The sequence below is a fragment of the Palaemon carinicauda genome, unplaced genomic scaffold (genome assembly GCF_036898095.1).
Source record: "Palaemon carinicauda isolate YSFRI2023 unplaced genomic scaffold, ASM3689809v2 scaffold924, whole genome shotgun sequence".
NCBI classification, from domain to species: Eukaryota; Metazoa; Arthropoda; class Malacostraca; order Decapoda; family Palaemonidae; genus Palaemon; species Palaemon carinicauda.
The window spans coordinates 57,462-75,935 of record NW_027172231.1 but is presented as its reverse complement, the minus strand read 5'-3'; the positions used below and the strand labels follow the sequence as shown (position 1 = coordinate 75,935).

Here is an 18,474-nt window from a genome sequence, read left to right as displayed (position 1 = left end):
AGAGAGAGAGAGAGAGAGATTCCTAGATATTGGGAGAGAGAGATATTCCTAGATATTGAGAGAGAGAGAGAGAGAGAGAGAGAGAGAGAGATTCCTAGATATTGAGAGAGAGAGAGAGAGAGAGAGAGAGAGAGAGAGAGAGAGAGAGAGAGAGAGAGATATTCCTCGATATTGAGAGAGAGATATTCCTCGATATTGAGAGAGAGAGATATTCCTCGATATTGAGAGAGAGAGAGATATTCCTCGATATTGAGAGAGAGAGAGAGAGAGAGAGATATTCCTCGATATTGAGAGAGAGATATTCCTCGATATTGAGAGAGAGATATTCCTCGATATTGAGAGAGAGAGAGATATTCCTCGATATTGAGAGAGAGAGATATTCCTCGATATTGAGAGAGAGAGAGATATTCCTCGATATTGAGAGAGAGAGAGAGAGAGAGAGAGAGAGACTACGTATGTAAATATGTAAACATACCAAGTACTTATTCTAGCTTCTGACTTCACTGAGATTAACAGCTATCCATAACAATTACCTCCGCCAACGAAGTTAGAAGGAGGTTATGTTTTCGTCCCTGTTTGTTTGTTTGTGAATGAACAACTTCCTGGCCACAATTTTACAAAGTTGTGAAACTTTCAGGGATTAATTCTTATGTTGAGACTGTGGAAGTGATTCAATTTTGAAAAGTCCTATGTCAAAAGTCAAAGGTCAAAGGTAAAGGTAAAGGTCAAGGTCATGTCAAAGGTAAAGGTCAAGGTTCATGGTCAAAGGTAAAGGTCAAGGTCATGGTCAAAAGTAAAGGTAATGGTCAAGGTTAAAGGTAAAGGTAATGGTCAAGGTTAAAGGTAAAGGCAAAGGTCAAGGTTAAAGGTAAAGGCAAAGGTCCAGGTCAAGGTAAAGGTAAATGTCCAGGTCAAGGTTAAAGGTAAATGTCCAGGTCAAAGGTAAAGGTAAAAGTCAAAGGTAAAGGTAAATGCCAAGGTTAAAGGTAAATGCCAAGGTTAAAGGTAAATGCCAAGGTTAAAGGTTAATGTCAAGGTAAAAAGTAAAAGGTAAAAGTCAAAGGTAAAGGTAAATATCAAGATCAAAGGTAAAGATCAATGGTAAATGTCAAGGTCAAAGGTAAAGGTCAAAGGTAAAGGTCAAAGGTCAAAGGTAAAAGTCAAAGGTAAAGGTCAAAGGTAAAGGTCAAGATCGAAGGTCAAGGTAAGGTCAAAGGTAAAGGTAATGGTCAAGGTCAAAGGTAAAGGTAATGGTCAAGGTTAAAGGTAAAGGCAAAGGTCCAGGTCAAGGTTAAAGGTAAATGTCCAGGTCAAAGGTAAATGTACAGTCAAAGGTAAAGGTAAAAGTCAAAGGTAAAAGTCATGGTCAAGGTTAAAGGTAAATGCCAAGGTTAAAGGTTAATGTCAAGGTCAAAAGTAAAAGGTAAAAGTCAAAGGTAAAGGTAAATATCAAGATCAAAGGTAAAGATCAAAAGGTAAATGTCAAGGTCAAAGGTAAAGGTCACAGGTCAAAGGTAAAGTCAAAGGTAAAGGTCATGGTCAAGGTTAAAGGTAAATGCCAAGGTTAAAGGTTAATGTCAAGGTTAAAGGTAAATGCCAAGGTTAAAGGTTAATGTCAAGGTCAAAAGTAAAAGGTAAAAGTCAAAGGTAAAGGTAAATATCAAGATCAAAGGTAAAGATCAAAAGGTAAATGTCAAGGTCAAAGGTAAAGGTCAAAGGTCAAAGGTAAAAGTCAAAGGTAAGGGTCAAGGTTAAAGGTCAAGGTCCAGGTTAAAGGTGAAGGTCCAGGTCAAAGGTAAAGGTCCAGGTGAAAGGTAAATGTCAAGGTCAAAGGTCAAGATAATGCAAATGTAAAGGTTAAAGGTAAATGTCAAGGTTAAAGGTCAAAGGTCAATGGTAAAGGTCATGGTCAAAGGTAAAGGTCATGGTCAAAGGTAAAGGTCATGGTCAAAGGTAAATGTCAAGATCAAAGGTAAATGTCAAGATCAAAGGTAAATGTCAAGATCAAATGTAAATGTCAAGGTCAAAGGTCAAAGGTAAAGTAAAAATCAAAGGTAAAGGTAAAAGTTCAGGTCAAAGGTAAAAGTTCAGGTCAAAGGTATAAGTTCAGGTCAAAGATAAAAATAAAAGGTAAAGGTAAAAGTCAAAGGGCAAGGTAAAGGTCAAGAAATAAGCATCAGCGGCGGAGGTCTGCACTCTACTGACCGCCCCTCTATTTCATTCCCTTTTACCCTAACTGGTGACAGTGTTTAGAAAATTGACTGGGTTTAAACTCACCTTCAACTCAAAGAGTTTCAAAATCCATTCCTGATTTCAACTCAATTTCAACTTAAGACATTTTTCCAGTTATTCTATTTCCTCCAGTTGAAAGTAATTCAATTTAAAAGTCTTTTTCGCCATAGTAGTTTGCGTGGAAACAGCTATACACATCTGGAAGAGAAAATTGAATTATCTAAAATATGAAACTGTAAACTGAAAGTACTTTAAACAGCTATTGACATATGAAAATTTTAAATTACACATTTCTAAATCTGAAAAATGGAAAAACTAAATGTATATCTCACTAAAGAAAGCATTAATGTTATAATATTTTATCTCTACACAACTTCTCATAATTTTCTAGGAATTGACGAACTGCCTAACTATAAGCTAATTGCTCAAGTATATTACGGACTATTATTATTATTATTATTATTATTATTATTATTATTATTATTTGTTAAGCTACAACCCTAGTTGGAAAAGCAGGATGCTGTAAGCCAGGGGCGCCAACAGGGAAAATATCCCAGTGAGAGAAAGGAAACAAGGAAAAATAGAATATCTTAAGAACAGTAACAATATGAAAATAAATATTTCCTATATAAACTATACAAACATTAACAAAACTAGAGGAAGAGAAATAAGATAAAATAGTGTGACTGAGTGTACCCTCAGCAAGAGAACTCTACTCCAAGACGGTGAAAGACCATGGTACAGAGGATATGGCACTACCCAAGTCTAGAGAACAATGGTTTCATTTTGGAGTGTCCTTCTCCTAGAAGAGCTGCTTACCATAGCTATCTCTCCAAAGCAAGCCTTAATGTTATGATAGTTTCATAGTAAAAGCGTTAAATTATCATTTCTTTGGAAAAGGGGAAAACTCCTTTTTAGACATTTTAGTTTACTTTAAAAACCTCCTTTTCAGTTTTAGTATTTTCTACTTAGCTTATAAAACTGTTTAGTAACCTAGTGAACTATTACAGTTTTTTGAAGCTTTAATAGCAAACAATGATTACGAATTAAATTACCTTAATCAACATTTATTGGTTATTTGATAAAGAAAAATATCACAGTTTACAATCCAGAAAAAAAGACAACAGCAAGAAAGTATAACCAAACAATTTTAAACAAACTTCACTTCAACCGTTGAGTAAATTCTGAATTGGCAAAAAGTTAAGAGAGGAATTTCAGGAAAGTCTCTCTCTCTCTCTCTCTCTCCTCTCTCTCTCTCTCTCTCTCATCTCCTCTCTCTCTCTCTCTCTCTCTCTCTCTCTCTCTCAAATATGAACCAAATTTCTAGTCTGTGAGAACGATGTCCAGACTTATGGCTGATTTACGTGAATTGGACATTTCGTTTGACCGTGACCTTGACCTTCGGCATGGACCTTCCAACATTTTATAATTTCCAGCTTTTAATTAACAGTTAATCCCTACAAGTTTCATTACTCTACTATTAGAATTGTGTCCAGGAAGCTGTTTACAAACACAAACACACACAACAGAGGGTAAAACGTAACCTCCCCTCCAACTTTGCTGGTGGAGGGGTAAACATCATCTTCCAAATAAAATTTAGGACAGGGAGAGTAACTTTAATTCAATCAGAGTCCAGAATAAAAAACTAAAATTTCTTCAAATGCACAACCATAAACACTTACAAGAGAAGCAGTAATCGAGTTACTATACGATACCTTAGAAAATATAACAGACGAAGCAGCAACTTTATGCATTTCGTTGCTTCAAAAGTTTTGTGCTAGCACGGACTCTTGCTTCTAAAGCAGTTTGCAAATAACTGACCATGCCCCCTAAGCCATTAACAGTATTCTCCATTTTCAAATGCCTTATGGATCAATAATAGACGGAAGTTATCATATTAAAATAAAACCTTTAATAGCTTTCTTGCGTTATTGCTAGATTCAATCTTTCTCTTCCATTGTGAATAATATTTGAGCAAAGTGCTGAAAAATAGGTAGATAAAATGTTACCACATGGAATTTATTTCAATAAGAACTTTTCAATATGCAAAATAGCCACTCAATAATATGGTAAGCAGCTCTTCTAAAAGAAGGACACTCCAAAATCAAACCATTGTTCTTTAGTCTTGGGTAGTGCCATAGCCTCTGGACCATGGTCTTCCACTGTCTTGGGTTAGAGTTCTCTTGCTTGAGGGTACACTCAGGCACGATATTCTATCTTATTTCTCTTCCTCTTGTTTTGTTAAAGTTTTTATAGTGCAAATAGAAGATATTTATTTCAATGTTACTGCTCTTGAATCATTCTATTTATCCTTGTTTCCTTTCCTCACTGAGCTATTTTCCCTGTTGGAGCCCACGGGCTTATAGCATTTTGCTTTTCAACTAGGGTTGTAGCTTAGCAAATAATAATAATAATGAATATTCTTTTTTAGTAGTAGTATGGTAATGTTAATTTATCAAATTAGTCGAGTTGTTATTATCATCAATTATCATCAATTGCTATTCTACAACCCTACTTAGAAAAGCAGGATTTTATAAGCCCAGGGGCTCCAACAGGGAAAATAGTCCAGTGAGGGAAAGGCAAGTAAAAATAAAAAGAGTTACAGCATTAAAATAAATACTTCCTAAATAAACTATAAAAAACTTAAGCAAAACAAGAGGAAGAGAAATAAGATAGAATAGTGTGCCCAAATGTTCCTGGAATCCAGGCATTGTTTGTGCTTAATGTTTCACTAAACAAGACTGTCTATGACATCGTGATGCTTAAAACTGAATAAACATTGGTTTTAGATTTCTTAATAGTTTATATGCATTTAAAGCACTTATTAAACAGGGCAGGTATATTAAAAACTGAAGAGAATTGTGTTAAAATCAAAATGATTGAATTTCACACAACTCAAAGACACCAGATATTTTTAGAGGATGTCTTAAAAGTATGAAAATATTTAGCAACTTCTAGCATAAAACCTCTTGCTTAATAAGTCCCCATTAATAAAATGCTAATAAACAGCTTGGAATACTCCAGTGAGTTCTTATAATTTAGCTGATTTTTACGTATCTTATTCAATTTCATTCCAAACTGAACGCAATGTTTTGTGACCCTTAAAAACAAGTTTATCTCCCAGAAGAAAACATTAATGTTATGATAGTTTATCCCTACACTACACGACTTCCCACAATCTTCCCAAGGAATTTACGAATTGCCTAACTATAACCTAATTGCTCAAACATATTACGGAAAATCAGAAAGTCGTAAGTTCTCCTACATAAAAAGAAAAATAAATTTTCATTTCTTTGCTGGGAAAAAAATCTGCTTTTTACGTATTTTGTTCAATTTCATTCCAAACTCAATGCAATGTTTTGCGACCCTCAAAAACCAAAATGAGAACGAATTTGAAAAGCATGACACAGATCACTGCTACTTTGGAATAAACTTAAAACCTACGAGAAAGGCTGACTGGCCCCACAGTGATAGAGTATAGTACCTTACCAATCTATCACTGAAATGCTTAATTACTTTGCAACAACCCAATTTTCACGAATATCCTTTTAGCAGAATTAAAATAACCATAATTACACTGGAAACTAATTTGTGACAGCTGGTTCAGAAGGAAATTTCTACCAAAACCAATAACAAGAACTGCTAAATGTAATAGCAGTGTTTGAGGCACTAGGAGTTAAAAAGTTAATTTGGGAAGATGTTTCAGTACTGGGATTGTTTAAGACTAGACAATTGAACTTGACTAATTTACAAATAGGCCGGGTGCTATGGACTGACCTTCACGTTACATGTTTGTTAGTTACAAAAATGAACTTTGAAAAAAAAATTAAGATACTTTACAGGATATAGTTATGTTGCAAAAGGGTACTTGTAACATCCAGAATAAGTAGCATGTGATCTTCTAGAGCTGTCAAAGGTATGGACACCTTGAAAAAGATTGCAAGTTCAAGGCTGGTGATAAAAAGTACCGGAAATGTTCAGGAAATCACACCAATAAGGAATTTAATTCACAATAGATGAAATGTATAAACTGCACAAAGTTGAACAAATTGGTTAATGCTATAGTGAATTCAAGGAATTGCAAAGGTTACGATTTGGAATTAGAGAGATTGGCAGACAATACGGACCGTGAATACTAAGGATGTCATTGATAGTGCCTAAAGACATTACTTTTCACAAGATCATATGATTTGGAAGATGCTACAATCAAAGAATTGTATAAGTTATAATGAAAATGTTTCGTTAGATGATTAATATGGACCCAAAGAGAAGTAGTTCACTCGACTTCAGTGGAGGGTTGGATTTAAAACCCCTAAAAAAACAATATATAACCATTCAATCTCTTATAGAATATTTAAAATTCGAGAATTAATTATTGAAAAATATTTAATTCTAGAAACTGAATACTTTCTTGTTCTTTAAGAGGTTCCATAATGTGGATTTGACAAACACCATTTATGCAGTGTGATATGCAAAATACCTAAGAATACATACGATAACTGATTTTGTAGGTCCTGTAGCCGAGAAGGTTTGCCCCATTTAGTAGGACCAGGAAAGAAGACTTTAAAGTAGAATATTGCATTTGGAATTTACCATAATTTGTGCATATTGACATTTTATTGTTACAAGTTCACTGAGACACTAACTCACGAAGTCTTCCTGACTTTGGATATCTTAATACGTGTAATATATTAACTTCTAAGAGAGGCCCTTTGCAATAGCCATTACCATTTCCATAAGGCCTCTCTGACCAGATATTTTCCACGATTAAAACACACATATACTGAATTAGTTAAAAAAAAAAAATTATAACTGCATCTTTAAGACTACCGTTTATCAACACCACCAGATGACCAAACCTATTCCAGTGACATCTGAAGTCGAAATGTTAATTTATGATAAAATTCGACACTGGGTTGATTTTTAAATCACAGTGAATTAAATTTCAAGATTATAATATGTCTTGTTCCCAGTTTTCTCCATTGAATAAGACCAAAGGCAAAACCTGGATTATGAAGAATAATTTAATATTCAAACACTTCAATTCAAAATCAAATAAACTTGACCTTTACACCAAGTTTGGATAATGAGAAATAGCAAGATTTTGTGAACTGAATAAACTTAAGTATTACTTATAACCAGTTTTGCTTCACAAATCAATGCCGGAGGTATTTTGCACATGGAAGTATTTATCCTCATTTTCTACATTAAAAAAACAACTCAAAAAAGTAAATTAACAACCTTTGCTTGATAAACCGAAAACACAGACGAGGAACCAATAGTACTTATAATATGAGATATGCCACAACTAATGGGGTGATTACAGTTGTCTGTTGACTGTACTATGAACAATTTAACTAATATTATTTCATGTAAAAGAATTAGAACAGCGATGGTAATTTTTTGGAAAAATAAAATCGTGTTTTCGAATAGGTTTGAGGACTGAATAAGCTTCCAGTGTTTTAGCAATTATTTTCTGACAGAGAGAGAGAGAGAGAGAGAGAGAGAGAGAGAGAGAGAGGAGAGAGAGAGAGAGAGAGAGAGAGAGAGAGAGAGAGAGACCAGCCCTTAAAGTTTACGTTTAATATTCATATAAAACAATGGATTGCTGATTACTGATTTTCTTCATCTATCAAGACCCCGCTATCACCAATTAACAAAATGTAATTAATTTATGTCAAAACCATTTAAGTATCTAGAAACAAATTAGCAAATAGAGATATGGACTCAGAAATTAACTCTACAAATATAAGGGAATCAGTGCAAAGGTTAAAGGAATGTTTTATAAAAGTGACATTATATCTGCAATGGTTTTGGGAGACTGACACACTAGCGATTTCGAAGGCCCAAGATAGGAAAATGGAAATGGTAGAAATATGAATGTTGAAATGGATGTGTAGAGTGACGAGAAGAGACAGGATCAGATATTTTATTATAGACACAGTCAAAGTTGTATGGTGTTAAAGGCTCAGTTAAAAAGACAAAGTGCTTTTGGTCAAGTTGTGAACAGAAATTATCTAAATCATGGAGAAGGGAAGAAGGAAGGAAAGAAGGGAGGAAGGAAGTAAGAGGGAGGAAGTAAGAGGAAGGAAGGGAGTAAGGAAGGAAGGAAGGAAGGAAGGAAGAAAGGAGGGAAGGAGAAGGAAGGAAGGAGAAGGAAGGAAGGAGAAGGAAGGAAGGAGAAGTAAGGAAGGAGAAGGAAGGAAGTAAGGGAAGAAGGAAGGAAGTAAAGGAGGAAGGAGGGAAGGAAGGGAGGAGGGAAGGAAGGGAAGAGGGAAGGAAGGGAAGAGGGAAGTAAGGGAAGAGGTAAGGAAGGGAAGAGGGAAGGAAGTAAAGGAGGGAGGAGGAAAGGAAGGAAGGAAGGAAGGAAGGAAGGAAGGAGGGAGGGAAGGAAGGAGGGAGGGAAGGAAGGAAGGAAGGAAGGAAGGAAGGAAGGAAGGAAGGAAGAAAGGAAGTAAAGGAGGAAGGAAGTAAAGGAGGAAGGAAGGAAGGGAGGAAGGAAGGAAGTAAAGGAGGAAGGAGGGAGGGAAGGAGAAGGAAGGAAGAAGGGAAGAAAGAAGGGAAGAAAGGAGGGAAGAAAGGAGGGAAGAAAGGAGGGAAGAAAGGAAGGAAGGAAGGAAGGAAGGAAGTAAGGAAGGAAGAAAGGAGAAGGAAGGAAGAAAGGAGAAGGAAGAAAGAAAGGAAGGAGAAACCATATGTTAAAAGGAAGAACATTTATGTTGTATTGCTTAAAAAGTGCAATGAAGACAAGATTAAAAATTAATACAAGTGGCCTTGTGTAAGTGGTGGGAGTTAGTTACATATTGAGAAGGCAATTTTATAAACTGAGAACACTGAAAAAAAGTTTGGATAAAGTTAATAAATGTAAAAAAGTGGCCGTGTTGATATTTTGAGAAATACTTATTGAGATGTCTGTGAAAATGTGAGACGAGACATAAGCCAGGATAAGTTAGAATAGAATTGTTCATACTACAAGCAAATGAATGTATATTACTAGTAGAGAGAGAGAGAGAGAGAGAGAGAGAGAGAGAGAGAGAGAGAGAGAGAGAGAGAGAGAGAGAGAGAGAGAGAGAGAGAGAGAGAGCGCACAGAATGCAAAAATAAAACCTGTTTTAATGATGTTAATGTTTTTAAAATATTTCATTTTAAGTGGTCATTACTTCTTATATCGTTTACTTATTTTCTTATTTCCTTTCCTCACTGGACTATTTTCCCTGTTGGAGCCCTTGTGATTGTAGCATCTTGCTTTTCCAACTAGGGTTGTAGCTTAGTACTACTACTACTACTACTACTACTACTACTACTACTACTACTAATAATAATAATAATAATAATAATAATAATAATACATTTGGGACTGGCAGGAAGAATTTAACCAAAACATCATGAAGTTTAGTGTAAAAAAATTATTCAAAGATTGAATGATATTTCAACAGATTAAAAAGCAGGAAGGTTCGACTTTTAATGTTCTCACACACTCAAAAAATATCTTATTTAGTTAACCACTTACCTATAATTAATGCAGTGTATATCTGTAGCTCGGTTGCTGCAGAGAGGTGGAGAGAGGAATGGCCAGCAATGATTGCTAACTTCCTTGGGATATGGCTCCTGCATGATCATTATGATGATTATTTTGCTCTAGAGTCTTGCCGTCTTCAGAAGGGCATTTGAGATAAGGCCCTGAAGGACTCTTATCATCTTGACTGTGTCCAATCTCTGAAAAAGAAATTGAATTAATATTCTAGTAATTTTATCCGTCAGTGTATTCAGTCAATCCATATAAATATCTAGAAATTTTCAAAAACAATAAATATATAACTATCTTTAGGGGATATTCAAATTCAGATTAGTGTTAACCCACAGATAAGATAAAAGAGATATTGAATAGTATAACAAATGACAAAGTCAGGATTTTTAAGGGGCTAAGGAAACAAATCGTGAGATTTATCGGATGGTAATATCTTAAGTAAATGTTGTAGAAAACTTTGATAGTCTTATGGGTATCATTTCAAGAATAGTAAATCCTACTATTGTTAAGTGAATATCCTAATTTTAAGACAGTGGCTATAGCCACACTAGTTCTGAAAAAAAGCTCTCGATTATCAGGACTTTAAGTAAATATAAATCTATTCCAAATATATCCTTCAGACAAACAATGCTAGAATATGTCATTCTTAAACTACTGGTTAGCCATTCGTGAAAGATTTAAACATTGCTGGATAAGCAGCCAGAATATAGACAATTATCTACGGTGACAACTATATGCAGCAATGTAAACATGATTTACTGGCAATTGTGGATGAGAACAAAGGTGGCATCCTGAGTTTATTCTACAGGCTACTTTTGACACAAGTGTTGTGCTTTTCAATATCTAAGATTGAGTACTCTACTTTGAGAGCTGTTTTCCTGGTCCTATCACACAAATATAACTCATTACAGGACCTACAAGAGAGAGAGAGAGAGAGAGAGAGAGAGAGAGAGAGAGAGAGAGAGAGAGAGAGAGAGAGAGAGAGAGAGAGAGCGTTAATGTTCCAGTCCACATCATCGAAGCACATAAAGTATCGAAAGCCTTAATATCTTCATTTCTTTCTGGTATCTAGTGGGAGCTTGTTATATAATCTTGGGTCAGCATATTTGAAGGCTCTAGAACCTACAGTAGATGTACATCTTGGCTCCAATAACATGAAACCATCTGTAACGATTCTCGGGTTAAAAGAAGCTACTGTGTACGAATTGGAAATTCTTGCTCATCATATAAACCTTCTAAACAGAGAGGTATCACAGGGGAGTATACTAGGCCCAACACTAATCCTATTGTTTATCCATACTATTAGTCTATCAAAACTATCACAAAGACATGGAGTGAAGAGCAAGCTTTTTATAAATACACAATTTTACTTCTTAATTAATGACACTGATGATACAGTCGAGAATTTAATTGTCCTTACTAGTGTTAGAGAATGACTACACAATAAATAAAACTGAAACTGGAGTTTGTGGTGATAAGAACAGCCATTGCCTGGCCCTCCCTGGTCCCAATTTCTGGGGCATTGTTCGGTAAGGGTATTGTCACTGTCCCTTGCCTCTGCCATTCACGAACGGCCTTTAAACCTTTAAAACCTTAGTGAAATATAAATATATATTCTACCTAATAACATCTGAGCCTCGATATTTATCAAGTTCGTTACTTAGATGTATCGCTAGACTATAATTTGTCTCTCAGTGGATGTCATTTAAAAATTTTTTTTTTTTGCAAAGAAATATCTGGATGGGTGTTAGGAAACTTGTGATTAATCGACTACAGTAACGATTTATTACAACAATGTATTACTTCAGAATTTACAACATCATAAACTGAGGAGCAAGATTGATAAAATGTGTCCAACCTCGAGAAAGTATTTACCCCTGGTACTGCCTATTCAGCCTAGAATTCATTTTAAGGTATTTCACGAGTCTCATCAAATTATCAGCCTGAACAAACTAGAACTAGAAACAAATGTTAACACAAGACACATGAGTGACAAACATAGACTATCTGAACCATGAACAAATAGACATTATAATAAACTGCCAATTGAAATGAAGGACCTAAAGGGAGCAATTGAATTTAAGAAGAAACTAAAGATATTACTTTTCACAAGATCATATGATTTGGAAGATGCTACAATCAAAGAATTGTATAAGTTATAATGAAAATGTTTCGTTAGATGATTAATATGGACCCGCCCGAGAAGTAGTTCACTCGACTTCAGTGGAGGGTTGGATTTAAACCCTAAACAAGTAAACAAGTAAGTAGACATCCAACATATTTCAGAGAACTATCCCACATCGTGGAGGTAACAAATCATATATAGACAATAATATTTACGAGTTCTTGATCTTTCAATGATTGTACTACAAGCCCTCACAAGACATCCAAAGGACTGACAATAATATTAAGGCTTTTCAAAAGAGGTTGAAGGCTTTCTTTCTTTTTTATTCATGGAATCTTGTGGTACCCTTCTCATGACAATCAACAGATTATGCAATACAATACTCTAAACACTTAAGAATGTACATGACAAACAGTCTGTGTAGGTCCTCGAATGAACAGGGGTGTTTCTGTGTGGTACAGGACAAGTAAACAACCATTAGAGTAAGTTAAAGCAATCGAATAACTGCTTTCTAGGTATTTAAATCAAAATAAATTTTCTAAAACTAAAATGTATGAATGAGTAAAATTCGCGTGTTTATTCAGATAGATAATGAATCGACACTTAACAAGATTCATAGCAAATTATAAAGCTTTTATATATAAGAGGCTAAAAGTATAATATTCATTCATAAAATGAAACAATGAAGAGGTTATTCATTGCTTTTGTAAAAACTAGTCTATTAGTGCAATACTTTTCTCTCAAACTTAATGTTATCCCGTGAAGTTGATCACGACGAATTATAATAAATCTTAAGGAAGATATAGGGACCACTAAGGGGAAGAAGTTCACTAAGGGATAAAGGTTCACTAAATGGTGGGTTTCACTAAGAGGTAGGAGGTTACTAAGAGGTAGGAGGTTACTAAGAGGTAAGAGGTCACTAAGGGGTAGGACGTCACTAAGGGGTAGGACGTCACTAAGAGGTAGGAGGTTACTAAGAGGTAAGAGGTCACACTAAGGGGTAGGAGGTTACTAAGAGGTAGGAGGTTATTAAGAGGTAGGAGGTTACTAAGAGGTAAGAGGTCACACTAAGGGGTAGGACGTCACACTAAGAGGTAGGAGGTTACTAAGAGGTAAGAGGTCACACTAAGGGGTAGGACGTCACACTAAGAGGTAGGAGGTTACTAAGAGGTAAGAGGTCACACTAAGGGGTAGGACGTCACACTAAGAGGTAGGAGGTTACTAAGAGGTAAGAGGTCACACTAAGGGGTAGGACGTCACACTAAGAGGTAGGAGGTTACTAAGAGGTAGGAGGTTACTAAGAGGTAAGAGGTCACACTAAGGGGTAGGACGTCACACTAAGAGGTAGGAGGTTACTAAGAGGTAAGAGGTCACACTAAGGGGTAGGACGTCACTAAGAGGTAGGAGGTTACTAAGAGGTAAGAGGTCACACTAAGAGGTAGGACGTCACTAAGAGGTAGGAGGCTACTAAGAGGTAAGAGGTGGGACGTCACTAAGAGGTAGGAGGTTACTAAGAGGTAAGAGGTCACTGAGGGGTAAGAGGTGGGACGTCACTAAGAGGGAGGAGGTTACTAAGAGGTAAGAGGTCACTGAGGGGTAGGGGATCACTAAGAAGATAGTGGTCACTGGATGTCTGAATTATATAGATTGGTGAAGGGGGAACATAAAGATAAAACAATACAGTTTCTGACCATTACAAAGAAAACCACTATTGTGTCAGATGGGTAAAGGTATTGTTTATTACCCTCCGCCAACGAAGTTGGAAGGAGGTTATGTTTTACACCCTGTTTGTGCGTTTGTGTGTGTGTGTTTGTTTGTTTGTGAACAGCTTCTTGGCCAAAATTTAAATCTTAGAGTAATGAAAATTACAGGGATTAACTTTTATATAATAAACTATAAAGGATTAAATTCTGGAAGGGCAAGGTCAAAGGTCAAGGTCACGGTTAAGAAATGGGTTCAATTTCCGTAATCAGCCATAAGTTTGGACATCGTTGTCATGGAGACTTTAAGCTTGGTTAATTTTTATTGAATCCTTTAATGACAGTTCAACACTTCTAATGCATCCTTTACGAATTTCTACGTCCTCCCGAAAACATATACAATCAACAACTTACTTTTCCCTATCCTGTGAATAATACAATTCATTAATACTGTATCTCCTTCCTATACACTATTACCCTGAACTTCCAAAAGCAATAGGTATAACTAAATTAAAAAGTTTCACCCACTGCAGTGGTTTCTCTATGCATTATAATACCACACATATATTAACCCTGATCTTACGTCACTTATGATTTGAATCAATAAACAGTGTTACTAAAAATGAACCCTCCTTAACGAAGGTATAAAGCAAATTATATTTCTCGGATGTATTTGAAGACCCTGCCCAAACCCTCTCCATCTACCCCTCATCATAATCTTCCAAAGAGAGATTAATTCACCAAACGTTTGACTGGGTTCCACAAGGCACTAGATGAGTTGGAAGACCAAGGCCTACATGGGTTTAAAGGTCGTTCATGAATGGCAGGGACAAGGGACAGCGACATTGCCATATCGTGCAGGACAATACCCTAGAGACTGACCATATAAACATATGATCAGCGCCCAAGCCCCCTCTCCACGCAAGCTGGGACCAAGGAGGGCCCGGCAATGGCTGCTGATGACTCAGCACATAGACCTATAGGCTCCCCCAAACCTACATCCTTAGCTCACAAGGATGGTGAGGTTGCAGCGACCAAAGGAACTATATATTTTGAGCGGGACTTGAATCCCATTATGGCGTTCACCAGTCAGGGATGTGAAGTAGATGATGAATGGAGAAGCATTGAAATAAAAGCTCAAAATAAGAGACGACTGACGAAATCTAACTGAGGCCCTTTGTGTCAATAGGCGTAGGAGGAGATGATGGTGATGATGTATTAGAAGACATTTTGCGTTTAAGATATGAAAGAGCAAAATTAGAGATTTAACAAGAAATTTAGAAAAAAATAGTCTTGCTTACTTTCAATTCGATGTTAATGAAATAATGACTCAACTGGGGTATGGATTTTGTTATCTAAGAATAAGAATTCCAGTTAACAATCATGGTGTGGCCTCAATTTTACTTGGTGTAGTCTAATGACCACCCAATACCCAGGTGAAAACCCATTTGAATTTATTAATAAAATCTGGCTAACCTACTACGAATTTGCAACCAACATGTGAAAAATAATAGTAAATATCCTAATGAACATAAAACGGGTGTATATATATATATATATATATATATATATATATATATATATATATATATATATATATATATATATATATATATATATATATATATATATATATATATATATATATATATATATATATATATATATATATATATATATATATATATAAAAGCTAAATTGTACTTCAGTTTCAAAACCAAAACGAAAAGTAATGAAAATTCACTTATTGGCCTAAAACAAGGGGTCATTTACAATCATCAGTAAGGGCTAGTCCACACTCTGGACCACAAACAAAAGCATTATTATAAAGGCAATTTGTGAATTCTAGATAAAACCATGATTATTGCAAGATGAGGAACACATTTGAGATCGCCAACATAACCTATGAACACATATGTGATCCAACATAGACACATACTATAGAAATCTACAATTATGGAACCAATACTTGTTCAGTGGCTACTTTCCTCTTGGTAAGGGTAGAAGAGACTCTTTAGCTATGGTAAGCAGCTCTTCTAGGAGAAGGACACTCCAAAATTGTTCTCTAAGTCTTGGGTAGTGCCATAACCTCTGTACCATGGTCTCCCACTATCTTGGATTAGAGTTCTCTTGCTTGAGGGTACACTCGGGCACACTTCTATCTAGTTTCTCTTCCTCTTGTTTTGTTAAAATTTTTATAGTTTTTAGAGGAAATATTTCTATTGATGTTACTGTCCTTGAAATATTTTATATTTCTTTAATTCCTTTCCTCACTAGGCTATTTTCCCTGTTGGGGCCCCTGGACTTATAGCATCCTGCTTTTCCAACTAGGGTTGTAGCTTAGCATTTAATAATAATAATAATAATAATAATAATAATAATAATAATAATAATAATAATGACACTTTTCGAATAAGTTTTGTACCTCATTGCCAAATGTGAACATTGTTTATTACGTACCCCAGTATCTGCGCACTGCCAAATTTGCACGTCAAGTTGGATTAACATTAAAACTGTTATAACATCTCAAAAAAAAGTCTTTCAGGGTTAAAACTCAACAGAAGCACTTGTCCATTATGACCACCTTGAGCCAGGTCAAGTCTTTTGGCTGTTGGTTATTCTACATCACTTAATACAACATATTTCTTTACACAGAAAATACCTTGATACTAAACGAAGACTTAGTATTAATTACTAAATATGGCTTTCCATTTTCAGATTAAAAACCGATTTTTTTGAAATTCACTGACAACGAGTAGGCCCGTCCTCTTAAACGAAGAACAAATATGCAGAAAACCAGTTCTGTCTGGTTGGTCGAAAAATAGGCAAGGAACCCCGCCCCCTTACAGTAAGAGTTAATTGGTCATTACTAATGAGGTAATTAGGCAATTATACTTCCACTAATGGATGAGAAAAAAAAGGGTTGCTATCAAAATGAATCTTTTATAAAGGTTTTCCCAAGAATATATCCTAAAAACTTAAATAAAAAGCCGTGTTCCTACTTGGGCTTTTATCACGGTCATTTCCTGCTTTAATTTATACTTAATTTTTTTCTTTTACAGTAACAACTACAATTATAGGTCACAGCTAGTTATACAGAGTCCTATTATTAATTGAACAGTTAAAGCCACATCTAGAAACAATAATCAAGGAAATAACCACCACAAGCTAAAAAGGTCATTTCGAGAAATGTCTTTTCATAAAGATTCTTCGCCATTAAAAGACCCTTACAGAAATTCGATGGTTAACTATCAATCATGGAAACCTTCAACACCTATATTAGAATCAAAAGTATTTCAAGTAATACAACAACAGCGAGAACATAATGAAAAGAAATAAACCTTGTAAAGTGTGTCTCTCCTTACCCAGTAAATCCTTCATTGTTCACAGAATCACAAGTTAAAATACAATTCCTTCTTCCTGTCCCAGTGTCTGGGACAGAAATGAACCTTCTTCTACTGTCTAAACTGTCAGAAACATCCCTAGAGTCCCTAAAAGTTCCCTAGACCAGAAATAATTTTCTCCAGGTAGTCCCCCAATAAATATTGGAACCTGTAGCCCACTAAATACTGTACTATGTACTCCTGTATCTTCTACGATTATAATACATTCTGTATTTAATTCTAATTATGGTATTTGTGAAACCAACAACAGAAAAATTCAGTTTTTAGTAATCAATTTGTGTTCTGATTTCAGTTTGTGCTTTGAAAGATATATTAATCAAATTATAATTGTAATTAATCTTATTGAAGACTGAATTATTCATGAGTGTTTAGGTAGTGTTTTACAGTTACCAGATGTATAAGAATTCCCAATCTAGATGTCCCCTAAAACCTCTAGAAATTCCCAGATTTGGGGACAAATTCTCAACAAGTTGTCCCCCTGGTTAAAGAATTGCTTTATCCAATCAGAGACCTCCACCATAGCCTGCGTTCTATATAGCCTTTTCATTAGCTAAAATTAAGGTATATTGCTTAGAATATATCTCAAAAATTCTTCAAATATATTAATTTAATTACTACAAGAGATCATAAGATATGCGTATGAATATAATCTAATATTTAATGATATACATACGAGGGGAAATGTATAAGCAAGTTACCCCTAGAACAGTGTGGCTAAAGAAAAAGAAAACAGTACCGCTTTTTATTTAGAGAAAACGTAATTTAGTTATTTAAGGGTAACTAAAGTATATTTAACTACCATGAAAAACTAATTTTCTTTTCTCGTTATAATGACATCTTAGCAAATTTATGAGTTAATGCCTTTAGGAATATCATCTTCCATAATTTTATATATTAAGGCTGGGAGAGAACAAAGATCAGGTCTTCACTTGAGTACGTTTATTTTCCAACTGACTTATACAGCTCAACATGTAAGTAGAATACACCAATTAGCACACTACTGAGTTACACCCTGGTCAATTACCACAACTACCAGTTATATATAATTAGGCTTAGTGGTAAACATACACAATACTCTTCCCTTCGTACAAGTAGCTATTGCTTCTGAAATATGAAACAAAATAGACCAACTTAAAATATTAACAATATCAACGTAGAACAGACTAACTTAAAATATTAACTTTTCCCTCCACGCTAATAAATATTGCTTGACAACTTAGAAAAGACCAACTTAAAAGATTAACAACAATCACCGAATAACAAAACAACATGAACAAAACAATAAACACTAAGTATTACAATAATGTAAATAAAACAAAATGTCTTCCACTGAAAATAACTAAAATTACTGTTTTAGGCATTTGATCTGATGGCTTGACCACTTTGTGGCTATTTCACATATTTCCAAATACAGTGCTTTACATAGTCTTTCAAATAAGTTGGTACCTTCCTAGTTCTTGTAGATCTCCTTGGCATAGAAGTAGT

At 35.1% G+C, this 18,474-nt stretch overlaps 1 long non-coding RNA gene across 1 annotated transcript; it reads right to left on the bottom strand.

The window, feature by feature from the left end:
* Positions 1–2,364: 2,364 nt before the first annotated feature.
* On the bottom strand, positions 2,365–17,053 carry LOC137637684 (uncharacterized). Its single transcript, XR_011043755.1, has 3 exons — positions 16,951–17,053; positions 9,743–9,948; positions 2,365–2,430 (listed from the first exon to the last, which is right to left on the bottom strand). It is a non-coding gene; the product is annotated as an uncharacterized lncRNA (long non-coding RNA).
* Between the last annotated feature and the right edge of the window lie 1,421 nt (positions 17,054–18,474).